The sequence below is a fragment of the Columba livia genome, chromosome 1 (assembly GCF_036013475.1).
Source record: "Columba livia isolate bColLiv1 breed racing homer chromosome 1, bColLiv1.pat.W.v2, whole genome shotgun sequence".
NCBI lineage: Eukaryota > Metazoa > Chordata > Aves > Columbiformes > Columbidae > Columba > Columba livia.
The window spans coordinates 103,333,977-103,347,930 of NC_088602.1; the positions used below are offsets into that span (position 1 = coordinate 103,333,977).

The 13,954-nt window shown below is 38.1% G+C and overlaps 1 long non-coding RNA gene across 1 annotated transcript in view; it reads right to left on the reverse strand.

Moving 5' to 3' along the window:
* LOC110365894 (uncharacterized) overlaps positions 1–13,954 on the reverse strand; it is a 36,074-nt gene that overhangs the window by 17,585 nt on the left and 4,535 nt on the right. The gene's annotated exons all lie outside the window — the stretch shown is intronic.

Below are 13,954 nucleotides of genomic sequence, written 5' to 3' on the forward strand. Positions count from 1 at the left end.
GCGCCAAGGGAGGTTTAGGCTGGACATTAGGAGAAGGTTCTTCCCCCAGAGGGTGGTGGAGCACTGGAACAGGCTCCCCAGGGAAGTGTCACAGCCCCAAGCCTGACAGTGTTCGAGAAGAGACTGGACAGTGCACTCAGGCATGTGGTGTGAACTGTGGGGTTGTCCTGTGCAGGGACACGGGCTGGACTCGATGATCCTTGTGGATCTCTTCCAATTCAGGACATTCCATTATTTCATTTTAATAAATTACCTTTTCTTTAAAAAATTGACTTAATACTCTGGTCAGAGTAATGATGAACATGGATTATTTAGTATACACTAGACACAGGCTAGTGGCAGATAAATATGGAGTGGGGGAGAAAGCAAAATTGATTGCATCTGTAGCTTATCTATTAGTGATCTTGTATTTTTTAATACAGAATTCTCTAATGTCGTAATGAATATGCAAGCTGTGCAGAATGCGTCTTCTGCATTCCTTTTCTAGAGCTTCTTTTGCTCTAAGATCTTTGTGCCATTCCCATCTGTTTGCAGTGAATGAAGCCAGGGCAGAAAAAGCCGAATAAGACAGGTAGATTTTTTCTGTTTCACTGGTGAAAATGTCTGCTAGTGGAAGTGTAGCCAAGAAATTAGGGATAAACCAAGGCAAATATCCTAATCTGTTTGAATCATTTGGTTTGACTTTATGTATTACAGGACTAAATTGCAAGGCTATGATAAGGAGGTGAACTGAGAGAGGTTAATTTAATTAAGTCACAAAGGCACATTATCCAACATTCTAAGTTATCCTTAGGTGAGATTTCTTGAATTCATGGAAAAGAATCATATGCCAAAAGTTAAGCACTGACAGAATTTCCCATGGATTTGGGCCTTACGTAATTCAGTTAACAATCATGATAACACTCAGAACACAAAATGTAAAACCAGAGACTAACTAAAGATAGGATGCAATTTATATGAACCTTCTGCTACCCTTGATTACTAGCTGAGCACCTTTTAGGACTTGGCTCACATATGACCTTTTTGTGTGGTATAAACTCTGAATAAATGAATATAAACCTTAGCATAACTCAAAGATTAAGCAGAAATTAATTCAAAGACATAAAAAAAAATGCCATCAAATAAAATACTAGTTATTGAGGGAAAGGAATGCATGGATGGATGGATGGATGGAAGATGGATGGTTCTCAGAGTCAAAACAAAATGAGCTAAAGGGCATATCAAGGTGTTTACAACCTCTCAGAACAGCTATCTGATACAACTATTTGTCTGAATTACATTGCAGGTCATGAATTGGTTTTCAGTCACTCTTTTTGTCCTGATTTTTCTTCCATCATTTTGTAAAATAATATGTTTTGTAGGGGCTTTGGTTAGTGTTTTTTGGTTTTGGTTTTGTTTCCACCCAGCTCATTTCCAAATAAATGGATTTGATTCAGTGTTTTTATCTTTTAACCAAAAGATTTAGGGCATCTTCAGACTGGTAAATTGAACATTGAGCTACAAATTAAAATAATTTACCTATTTTTTTTCAAAAATGCTACTCCTGTAACCACTGGGAAATGTATTTGTATTCTTATTACACACTTCTATGATCAAAATAAAAAAGAAAACCAAAACAGAAAGTTCTACAAAAATCTTTCAATCTGACAGTGATTCAAATTAACCTATATAGGTTTGTGATTTCTCCCTGATCAGAGTATTTTAAGAAAGTAATCAACTTTCCAGCAGTCATCAAATCTTGAATTTTCAATTCCTTAATACAGTAATGATCTGCTTCAGAAATACCTGTATTGTTTTAGGATGGATAAAGTACATCCCTATGATTATCTGTATGAATACATATTTCTGAAGTAAGTTTAATATCATCACTGGCATATAAATCTGAAATTTAAGGAAATTGCTTCTTTTATCTTCCTATAAGCAAAAAGAGAAAAAAACAAGCTGGTTTGCTTCTTGGGCTGGGGTTTCTCCATTGCCCCAAATTAGCCGTTTAATTCACAGCACCAGGAAAAAAGGACTAAGTGCGTAATACCATTTGACCATAGAAGTAATAAAGCTACATAAAGCAGAGTATAACTGTATCGGTGTACTAAAAAAAGAGTCAACAAAAGAGTTCTGTCAGAAGCACTCATTCAAGGGTGAATTTAATGGAAATTAAAAATCACATGTATTTGTCTGACTATTTGGTGTTTAATTAAAAATGTAATCACAAATCTCCTACATACAACTAAGTCCTGAATAAATCTTTTGATATTCAGCGTTTTTATCTGCTGGGAAACTGCAGATATATATTGACTATACAAATTTTCCTTTACCTGCTTATTCTAACCATCTTGTTTCCATTCCCTTCTCAATGGCTCTCGGCCTGCAATGAAGAAGCTGAACAAATGTAAAGTCGTTAAACAAAGAACAAGGTGTTTCTCTAAACATAACTCCAAGGCTCGTTATTTTTATACCTGTTTTCATCAGTTCACTATGGGACTGTTAAGCTGTACTGTTTCACTGACCAAAATTGCTGGACTGAGCAGTTACATGTCCTGATAATAGATACACAATAAGCTTATCATGAAGGTACAAGTTTAAATTGGGAAAATAAACTCACTCCTTCATTAATCCACTATTTATCATTGAATTAAAACACTGGCATTTTCACTCATTTTTGACAGTCAAATCGAGGATAATAGCATGCAAATTGTGTGAATTAAGTCTCACAATGTTGGCGCTTTTTTTTCCAGATAATATCCTGGAGGGTATTGAGCATACTTAATTTCAGCATAATGCTAGGTTTCTGCACTGGAAAATCTCTGTTGCTTGATCTTTGTCCTATTTGCTTATGTTTTCATTTAGCTGCAACAATTCAACGCCAAGAACTAAAATAACCCTCTGATGGTTTCAGACAATTATGAAAGAACAGGCCTTCCTATCCAGCTTTTCTAACCATATTTTCTTCTCCCCAGCCCACCTTTCCCAGGAACAATGCATGTTTTCAAGAAATGTGACAGAGACATGAGATAGTATCTTCTATGTTTTGGAGAAAACTACTAGAGATATTACTAGATCCTGAAGTCAGAGGCCCTGTAATAGCTACACAAACATTTTCAGAGAAAAACTCAGGCTTTAGAGAATGAAAGCCTACATGAAACCGCAATACAAGAAAACAAAGAATATTAAGGGAAGTGGAAGGGGAAGTTTTGCACAATTCAATCCGCCCTGGAATATTTACTGGGAGGAAAGGGCTCTGACATGTCATAAGTGGAGAACAAATAGGCCAGTGCTCCCGATGGTGGTACTAGAAATGCTGCTTACTCCACTGTTTCTCTGAAAGTGACATGTCAATCCAGAACATTTAATAGCCAGCATGATTCAGACCCTTGTGAATACTACTGACATTTTTCAATACTTCCTTGACGAGGAAATTGGCTGACCTCTCTTTCAGCAGATTAAAGAACCAAGTTTCCATTTTGTTTTTGTATGAACATACAGTATTGGATATGGCCTGCAATATTTTAAAACTAAGATATATGGTAGGCCTGTTTTGGAATAGGAGTAGAACAGGGAAGCCATAACATGTGGGATGAACCTTAGCCTCACTGAATCTAGGGGAAAATTTGCCGATGGCTTAAACAAAGCCATAATTCCAATGGTAGATTTGCTTCCCAGTTTTTTCTTTTTTTTAATTTGCCAGATGACCTCAGGCAAATAATTTCACTTCTTTGTTTCTTCTCCTCTCTGGCTTAGCTCCTCTTCAGTCAATTGTGATAGACCCTGTGATAAACAGTTGACAGTCTCTTACTACTACCTACAGAGTCAAATGACACTCTTATCTCAGTCTTTAGTTATTATCACCCTACATAAATGACAATATAAAAGAAGACTATATCAGGAAATCCATAAGCACTCTATATTTTCACTGGACCCAGCTGCAGAATTGCTGGGGATAATGATGAACCCTCCTGGAAGAGAGTCTTTTGATAGCCACAGACAACAGCGAACACCTAATATAGAAAGCTGCAGTACTCTGAGACACATGGCATTGAAAATAGTATATTGATATGGAATACCTACAAATCAGACAACATGAGAGAATTTAGAATAGGCTTTCTCACTACATTCTTTGCCTTGCATTTGTAGTGCAGATTACAGATGATATGTCTGTTTCTGTGTCACAAAGCCTACTGCATGTCAACACTTACTCAGAGCAAGGCAATTTAGGTTGACAAGTACTACCTGAAATATGTCCTTTAACTTTTCTTAATTGTCAAACTTTAAGAGTTATCTTAAATTTAATTTTGTTGCATTTAAGGTCCAGCTTGAGCTGATATAATTTATTTTGTACATTACGGGTGACATTGTTCTTCCTGTCAATGGAAACATGAAAGAATATCATTATAATGAATATCCATGCACTCACATAAATCACTCAGAATACTTCAGATATGCATGGAGATTTTCCATTGACCCTGTAATGACTTTAATAAAACTGTTTCAACATGAGCTGTGTCAGCAACAGACACATGAAATGATGGTGTTTCAGCAACATCAACTCAGCTTTTAAATGTTTTTGAAAAACACTGTAATTTTCTTTTAGCATTGTGTCATCCTTCCCAAATTCCAGTCTCACAGTACAGCATAGACACCATATGCCAGGAACACATGGGATTTCCTTCTTATGTTGTTTCATAACATCAGGGAGCTGTGGTTATTACATGGATCAAATAAAATATATTAGGACTATGTCTACTTATCAAAATGAAGATGTGAAACGACTGTAGCTTCAATTTAGCCATAGGAATGAAGGTCATGTAACTGACAGCCTGGAGGATTTGGAAGGTGAATCATTTCCATCATGTCATTGCTGCTCTTTCTAGACTTACTAAAACTACACTTGTTTAATTTTGTGGGGTAAAGAAAACCTTAGAGGACTTTCTTTGAACAGTTGGAGCCACTGCGGTTTTACATCAGCACTTACACTGGTGTAATTCCAGTAATCAGAGAAGAATGCCATGAATCAGAGTGGAGTTCACTAGTGGGGTCCTCCGGGGATCAATATAGACCCCAACACTGTTTAACATTTTTGGAAGGATTCTGGATGGTGGGATCATCTGTACCCTCAGGAAGTTTGCTGATGACATCATGCTGAGTGGGGAAGTGGACACTTTGAAAGAGAGAGCCACCCCGCAGGGCGACAAGGATCGGCTGGAAGAGTGGGCTAACAAGAACCTTATGAAGTGCAACAAGGACAAGTGTAAGGTCTTGCACCTTGGAAAACGTAATCCAGGAATGCACCACAGGCTGGGATCTACCTGGCTGGGTAGCAGCTCTGTGGAAAGGGACCTGGGATCCTGGTGTACAACAAGATTTATATGAGAGAAAAGTGTGCTGCTGTGGCAAAGAAAGCCAACAGGATGCTGGGCTGCATTAGCAAGGGCATCACCAGCAGGCGTGAAGTAATTATTCTGCTCTACTTATCACTTATCAGAATACTCCTGGAATATTGCGTTCAGTTTTGGTCCCTGCCATAAAAAAAAATATGCGGACAGGCTGCAGAAGATCCAGAGAAGGGCCACAAAGATGATCAAAGTACTGGGAAGCTGCCGTATGAGGAAAGGCTGAGAGAATTGGGTTTGTCCAACCTTGAGAAAAAAGGTTTAGGGGAGACCTCATCATCATGTTCCAGTATTTAAAGGGTGGCTACAAAGAAGATGGAGAGTCTCTTTTTATAAGGAGTCACATAGAAAAGATGAGGGGTAATGAGTACAAGTTACTCCTGGGGAGATTCTGGTTGGACACAAGAGGGAAATTTTTCATGATGAGAAAAACCACTGTTGGAACAAACCAGGGAACTGGTGGGTTCCCCAACACTGGATAGTTCTAAGATTCAGCTGGACAGGGTGCAGAAGCATCTTGTCTAGACTGTGCTTTTGACAAGAAAAGTTTGGACCAAATGATCCTTGTTGTCCCCTCCAACTTGGTATTCTATGATTGATTCTATGATCTACCATGGAAGGGAATGATACTCTTCATATCTTCTTATCTTCAGTAAGCAAAACCTTGGGAAAAAAAAAAACAAACAAACAAACAAAACACTCACCCAATTTCACTTATAGTTATAGAATTATTTTCTCCCCTCTTTCCACATTTTAAATTATAATCTGACCTGTTTCAAAGTGACCTCTTCTTTGCTTACCAGGAAATACTTGTGAAGATGCAGGTTTGCTATGACATACAAAATTTTATAAGAATGGAACTATGGGATTTGAAGGTGGAATGGAAGAAGACTGTTGAGAGGAAAAGGAGGTCTGAGGGAACTTCTGGGATTTGTGTGTGTAAAGGACTAACCATTGTAAAGTTTGGTAAAGAAAAGCACACAAGTTTGCTTTAGGACAAGTAAAAAGAAGCTACAAAATATAAGATTAAGTTTTCTGTGCTTTATGTGGGAACTATTATTGTAAGGACATAACACAGCTAATTAGAAGTTAGAAATCATACTTCAAATTGTACGTAAATATAGCTATTTTACTCCAAACTATCTCTCATGTAACTGCAAAAGGTTTAGATATTAATGTCTACAATGAGTAACATCCTCATTTCTCATTCTCAGACCACGCTCCTGAAGTTCTGAGAGCAAAAGTCCAAGGTAACGATGTGATTTACTGTGTTACAGGTGTACAGAGAAAACTTGTCCTTGAAAAAAGTGAGAGATTTAAACTGAGCATGTTTCTGAATGCAAGAAAGAGATAGCGAAGTGTCAATGATGATTTTTGTTTGTTTGTTTGTTTGTTTTGTTGTAGTTTTGTTTGCTTTTTTTCTTCTTCTGACATGGACTTTCCGCAAGGTGCGTATTGGTAAGCAAAATAGATTATGAAGGTGTGAAAGAAGGAATTCCCAGTCTTCCTCTTCTAAGACAACCACATTTTCAAAGCCAAAACCTGGAAAGACTTGCCTTGAGATGACAGTGAAATTAGCGAAACAGCAAAATGGTCACATTCTAGTGAAATTTCACTAGAAACAGAGGTACATGAAGTATGGTTTCCACAGGCTGGAAGGAGAAAAAGAGGATGTCTTCCTTCTCTAAATCCATCTCCCTATCCTTTTTCAAAACCCAGACTAACCAACCCCCTAACAACAGGCTGCCAAAAAGCAGAATAAAGAGAAACATATTTATTAATATTTCCTTTTTTCTATGGGCCAACTATCAATATCGTCATTCTGTCTGTCCTTAGGTCTCACTCCTCTTGCAAGCTCTACTGTACTTTCAGGTTTTTTTCCTTCTCCTTTCTCTGTTTCCAGTGGCAGTGCCTTTTATCCTTCTTTGCAGTGACTTATTCTTCGACTCATTCACACATTTCTCCTCCATCATGGGTGCCTCTCACCAAGCAACAGCATGCATGTGTTTCACTTGCTTACCTCTCTGAACTAAAGCCACAAGTATGAGCGTTGGAGACTATTATAACATTTTTTTTCTCAGTAACGTTTCTGTTCAGTACTTTGTGTTTTCCTGGATATCCAGAAAAAAAACCACTCAGTAAAGATAAACAAACTTCCTTCTCTTAATTCAACATTCAGTGTCCCTACCTTCTCCTTGTCATGGTCACTGAAAACCTCACAAACCCTTCATATTTACCAAATGTAGCGGGACTGTAACACTACCCAATAATATTAATTTAAAGATTATTAAATCATAAGAAAATTTTATTTTTTGTTTCAGTCCCCTGAACCAAAACGAAATGACAAAGTTATATATACATCAATGCTGTAGGGTCTTTTTCATCTTTTTTTCTAAGCAAATCCAAAAAAAAAAAAACACATAACATGCATTATCCAAGAGTTAACATAATATAAAAGGTGTTCTCTCATGGAAACACACTGTTTTCTAGTTTTAAATGAACTTCCTTTATTGCTTGTTTAATATTAATGGAAGAACAACCTAAACATTGTTAAATTGAATTGCCTATGACACCCTTATTGAACAGTTAAATCTGAAATACCATATGACCCTTAATTTGTGTGGATTTTATTTGAAATTTATGCAAATCTATGCAATAGTGTTCTCTCTGGGAAGGCCTAGAATGTCAGAGCCAAGACTACTTCTGAGATCTTTGACCAGCTATGTCTGGCTCTTGATTTGGGTGAACACCAAGCAGGCAGCACTTCTTCCTCTTCCATTCTTATTCCTGGTGTTCATGTGAAGTGCCCTTGTGTCAGGAAGCAGGATCATATGGCATTTCAGAGTTAATTGTTTGATAAGGGTGTCATAGCAAGGGAAGGTGAGCCAGAGGCTGAGGATTGGTTGACAGGGCCTGTTTCGTCATTGACAAGGTGTGCATTCTCACAGTACTTCAACAAGCAGAATGCAGCAGGTCCAGTAACAATGGCCAGGGTTGGCCATAATTCAGTGATCAGCAGGCAAGGCTGTAGCAGGCCCAAGGTCAAGCCAAGAAGTCAAGTCAGAGAGGTCACAGTCAGCAATAGCAAAGTACAGGGTCAGGCACAGGCGTGTCTACACCACCGCTTGGACAAGGAGCCTGGGTCTAAGCATAAAAGCAACTCCCGAACAAAGTATGGGAGGGCCCCTATAAGGTTTCTCACAGCTCTGTCTCACATAGCTCTGATCTAAGGCTACATAACTGCACATATCAGAGTTGGCTTTCAGCGCAGGAGCTAAACACTAAGGGTGGGGGGAAAGGTGTTGCAGAACCTCGGCACTTCACTTAGGGCCATGGCACCCTGCATGCATGGACTGAAAGAAAACCACAGAGTGTTGTGGTTCAGTCCCTGGTCTGGACAATATGAACAAGGGCATCATGTAGTACACCATGCCACAGTGTGTAGGCCCTGCCAAAAGTAATCATGCAGATAGAATATCCTTTAGATAATATGACATGCCATTTAAAACATCAGCACTATGCAGTACCAAAAAAGGACTTAACAAAGTTAAAAATAAAATGGACAAAACACACTTATGGAGAAGAATATTTCCACCCATAACTCACTGTATGCCTAGGCGTTCTGGGATGAGGATGATCAATGGGGATGAGAAGTAATCCTAGTCCAAAAAGGCTCTCTTCTTGGATTGCTGAACCTGTTTCTATGAAATGCATTGTAATGCAGCCAAATACAAAATTGAAACAAGCAAGGCATCCTACTTCTGTTAATAAACGGCTCTGTTGTGTAAAGAAGGAGATCTGAAAAGTATTTAGGGAGTTGAAGCAGATAAGCAATCCAACATGAGTTCCCAGTGCAATAATGACTCAAAAAGGCTAACATGATCCTTTAATGTATGCAACCTAGAGTAATGAATGTGAGGCGGGGAATGAATGTATATCTCTCTATAGTACTGGTGAGATCAGTATAATCAGTATACTCTGTGCAGTTCTGATGTTCATACTTGAAGGGGTGTTGAAAATTGGCAAAAGCTTTGCAATAGCCATGGAGGATAACAACAGAATAGGTTTTAAGAGAAAAAAAAAAAAAAAAGTTCAAAGTGTTAGCTTGCAAGCTCTGTCTGTAACCTAAAATATGTTTTACTTTATAAAAAAAATTAGTTACTATTGATAGAAATAATTCCTGTGTTCTTAAAGTAGTAGGAAAGTTATAACAGGAGCCTAGAAGTTATAAACTGAAGTTATAAGCTGAATCTGGAAAGGAGTAGCACAGTGCTAATTTTAGATTGTAAGAATGATAAAATCCTAGATAAACAAACAGTGGGGTTGTAGGCTTTTATCTCTTGGACTCAGTTTTCAAATCAAAATTGAATGGTTTCCTGCAGAGGCACACTGACGAGCAGAAATTGCACTTGAGTCAACAAAAGCTCAGTGTTTAACAGTGCCTTTAGGAAGTCCAACAAAGGGAGCTGATGGTTCAAGCCAGCGTTAGAGACTTTGGATCTCACACTAGCCAAGGATGTTGTCTGGCTGCAGCTGAGACAGATTAAGATGTTAGCACTTCTCACTGTACTTTGGGCTATCAATGACTGCGAGTACACTAGATGTACCAGCGTAACTGCCGGTTCACTCCATAATCCAGTTTTGTTGAAATTATCTAGGTTAGCAAAGTCCTATCTTTAAAGAGGGTAAGCTAACATGATTATTTTGACAAAACTGAAGATGTAGTCTGTCTTGTCTGCCAGCAGAAAAGAATGCCAAATGATTTTCCTGTTAGCTACAGAATGTGTACAGATTTAGAAACCTGGTGGATCATGACTGAAGCAAAGAATGTAGCCAAAGAATTGCAGAAGTCATTTGAAGATCATAAATATTTGAGATACAGATTTTATATTTTAGGGTGAACCTATAAATCATCTATGCATCTGTCAAACTCATGTATGAAGAATGGTGAAAAGGAAATTAATGATTTTATAAAACCATAGCATGAACCTGATTTAATGAGAAATTAAATCACTGATTCACCAGACAGATGGTATTTTTAAATACCCAGCTTGGGTGAAATATGTCTGAATTAAAACCTACAGAAAGATGTATGGATTTTAAAAGCCTTCACATTGATTTGCAAATAAAATGCAGGCTAACCTGTAAGCCTATTTAAATGTTGGTTTTGTTTGGTGTTTTTTTTTTGTTTGGTTGGTTGTTTTTGGTTTTGGTTTTGTTTTTTGATTTTTTTTTCAATCAGCAGTGTATCCTATGATATTACTCACAAATATATTTGTGAACTTTTCGGTCTCAGACAATCAGCTCCAATAACATACGTATTTATACAGAAATTTCAACTCAGGATTTAGCGTAATGGATATATAGTGTCCTATTGCAACACCAGTGGTAGAATGTCTTTTCTTCTTTATGCCACAACCTTGAACAGTGCATTAAAGAGCTTAATTTGCCATTTTTTTCCTGTTATTCATCTGTTGTTCTGTATCAGCAACATATTCCTCAAGGCAAATAAATGTAATAAGCTCAGTAATTGAAAGTTGTTTCTACGCTAACATTATATAACATGATTCTGCTATCCAAGTGTCATTAGCAAGAGTACAGATCAATTTCAGACGATATTTAAGAAAACAATTAAAAAACAAAGATTACTCCAACCCCTCTCTCTCCTACCTCTAGTTTTTCTGCTCTCAGGCTTTAGGGTTTTACCTCCCTGAGGAAGCAGTTCCACATGGTGGCTGAGTGGAATAATGGCTTGCAGCAGTGGTCCTGCTCTTCCCCCCTTCTCCTCCCACTCCTGGAAGGCAACTCGCAACACTCCTTTCCACCCGCTCTGGCACTCGTTTAATCCCTGGCTGAATGAGTTCAGTCCTTATGTTCAAGAAAGTGCACTGAGATTCTGTAAAACTGGGTCTAATTTCCAGCTTTACCCCACTGTTCCAGGTAATAATGTGTGTGACAAGGAAGAAAATTCCCTGTGCTTTGAGAACTTTGGCTGCCTGCAGTGTACCTAAGCCCAGAGCAAAGTCTGGTAATGAACTTCTGTGATCTTTAAAAGTGCATTTACCCGCCCAGGCAGCGAGGAAACTAAAATAAGGATGAGTGGCAGGGTGAAAACATCAATAAAATTTACAAAATAAGTAGAGTTGTATAATTAACCCAAACTTTCACACTGCTGCTCTTCCTAGATCTTGAACCCACCTCCTTCCCCAGCTACTGATCACTCTCTGTATAATGCAGAGATGTTTGGTTCCTCAAACATTCCTTCCACCATGAGATCTTACAGGTACAGCTCAGATAAAAGGTTTAATAAATCTTCTGTTGATCTGTTCTTTAGTTTTGGATCTTAAGCAAAAGTTCTTGTTCAGACTTTGCCTTGTTTAAAAAGACTTTTCCCTCTCTTCAAGGCCATTCAAATGGAGGTTATGCCAGTTTTGGTGTTAAACAGTGGCTTTGTGTTTAGTTTGACACTACAGGTTTTAGCACATTTCAGTACAGTGTTACTGAGTAAACTCAGTAAACTGGCAGAAAACGACATGTTTTTTTCTTGAAGGGTTAGGATTTTTGCTGACTCAGCCAAGCAGAGGTCTGCCATATCACATAAGTGTTAAAACTTGTCAGGTTGGGCAGAAACTTGAAAAGCATCAAGGGGGAAAATAAAGCAAGGAGAGCACATTTCAGAGTATCTTGTTTCTCTGCTGCCTTTCTTGTGTTGGCTGTTATAAAAATGCTGCCAGCTTTGTAACAGGGTTTGGCTCACCAAGGTGTCAGGTGAGTGCCAGAGCCGGCACAAGGAACACAGTGGCAACAAGGGTGTCTGTGGGAGTCACCTCTTCCAGCTTCAGTGAGGTACTAAATTGTTCTCTGTCAGTCTTAAGGGACTGCAACCATAAGCATGGCACACTGGCAGATGTTTGGGAGCTGTATGAACTCACTTTTGAGGAAAAAAAAAAAGTGTATTACTTATAATTAAACACTACAACGGCCATCCCCCAATAGCATATCAAAACGGTTTTAGATTGCTGGGACCCACAGCTCTTTTCAGAGCCCAAAGATCAATTAATTATTTTTAATGGGAAGAAGCTGAGTGCTTTCAACTGGAAAAAAGTTCACAGTGTTTCTTCTCTTCCCCTAATTTTGCCTCCCCTGAATCCTAGCTGTGTTAACTAAAGTGAATTAGCATATGGCTGAGAGAAAAAAAGGTCTGGTATATATAAAGGCTATCTGCCAGTGGAAATATGACAGTAAAGTGCACAGTCCAGTAACAATAAATTTAAATTCAGAATTCCTGCTTCTGTTTCCAAAATGCCATGGCCACATGATGCAAAGCACACATCTGACAAAGAAAAAAAAAAATCCATTTTGTAGGTTCAGTTTTGTTTAAGAAATATTCAAGGGATGATTTTGCATCATTACAGTTTATACCTGATTAAACATCACCTGCTTTCAAGCTGCTGGCAGAAAGGTCAAAACCTGGTATAAACCCTTTTTAATACACTCTGGCTAATTCCATAAAAATGTGACCATATGCTCATCCTGATCCAGAACAAACACATATCACTAGGTGAGCTGGTGGTGGAATATGGTAATGATAGTCAAATCACAGCCTTACAGATGCAAAAGCTCTGTAAATTCAGGTCATCATCCCTTGACCAGGTACACATCAACTGTCTTTGGTTCAGGCAGCGTCAATCAGGCTCTCAATATCCTCCCAAGGAATCCATTGCCCATCAAGGAAGGAGACAACAGTGCCATCAGGAATACCTGGCACAGCATATAGGTAAAACATTGCTCATGGTGATCCTTTTCACTTAATCCCCACTTGTTTTCAAGTAAACATCCCAGTAAAATAGGGGAGATATGAATGGTGGACAGTGTAACAAATGGACAGTCACAATAAGAAACACATAAAAACCAGCAATATACTTGAATTCCAAAACCTTGTTTTAATAGAGTATTTGTCTTATACAAAAGCTATCTTTCTAATCATATTCTCATAACATATTCCACACTGATTTTTTTTTCCAGAGAAAAAAATAACTTCTCTTTTGCTAATCACTAAACTGAGTCTCAGTTTTACATCTAATCTTAAGATCAAATTTTATTTTTCAGCACTTTTACTGGAAGGAATAGTAGGTATTTAGAGGACATCAGGATCCTATTCCCCTCTGCAAAAAAAGCTCACTCTCAAGCTAATAATACGCTGAAGCACTGACTGCATAAAAACAAATGCTTGTTTGGTCTTGTTCTGAAACTGAAGTTTTGCCCTCTGGCCAAGAACCAAATGTGCTACCAGATGAGTGATACAAAGACACTGAAAAGCAACATGGAACAGTAAGACTGCCCAGACTGCACTGTCTTACCTCCATAATCAAGGCTGTTGTCTGAGTTAAAAACAAAACAAAACAAACACAGAAGAAACCCAAACCAAGACCAACTGAAAAAATACACAAATAAGTAATCTTTCGTCTGGAAGCATGCAAATCTATTAATGACTGTACCACAAGGAGCTTCGTAACACTCATGTAACATTAGATCTTTTAGCAGAAATTGGATACATCCACTTTTTG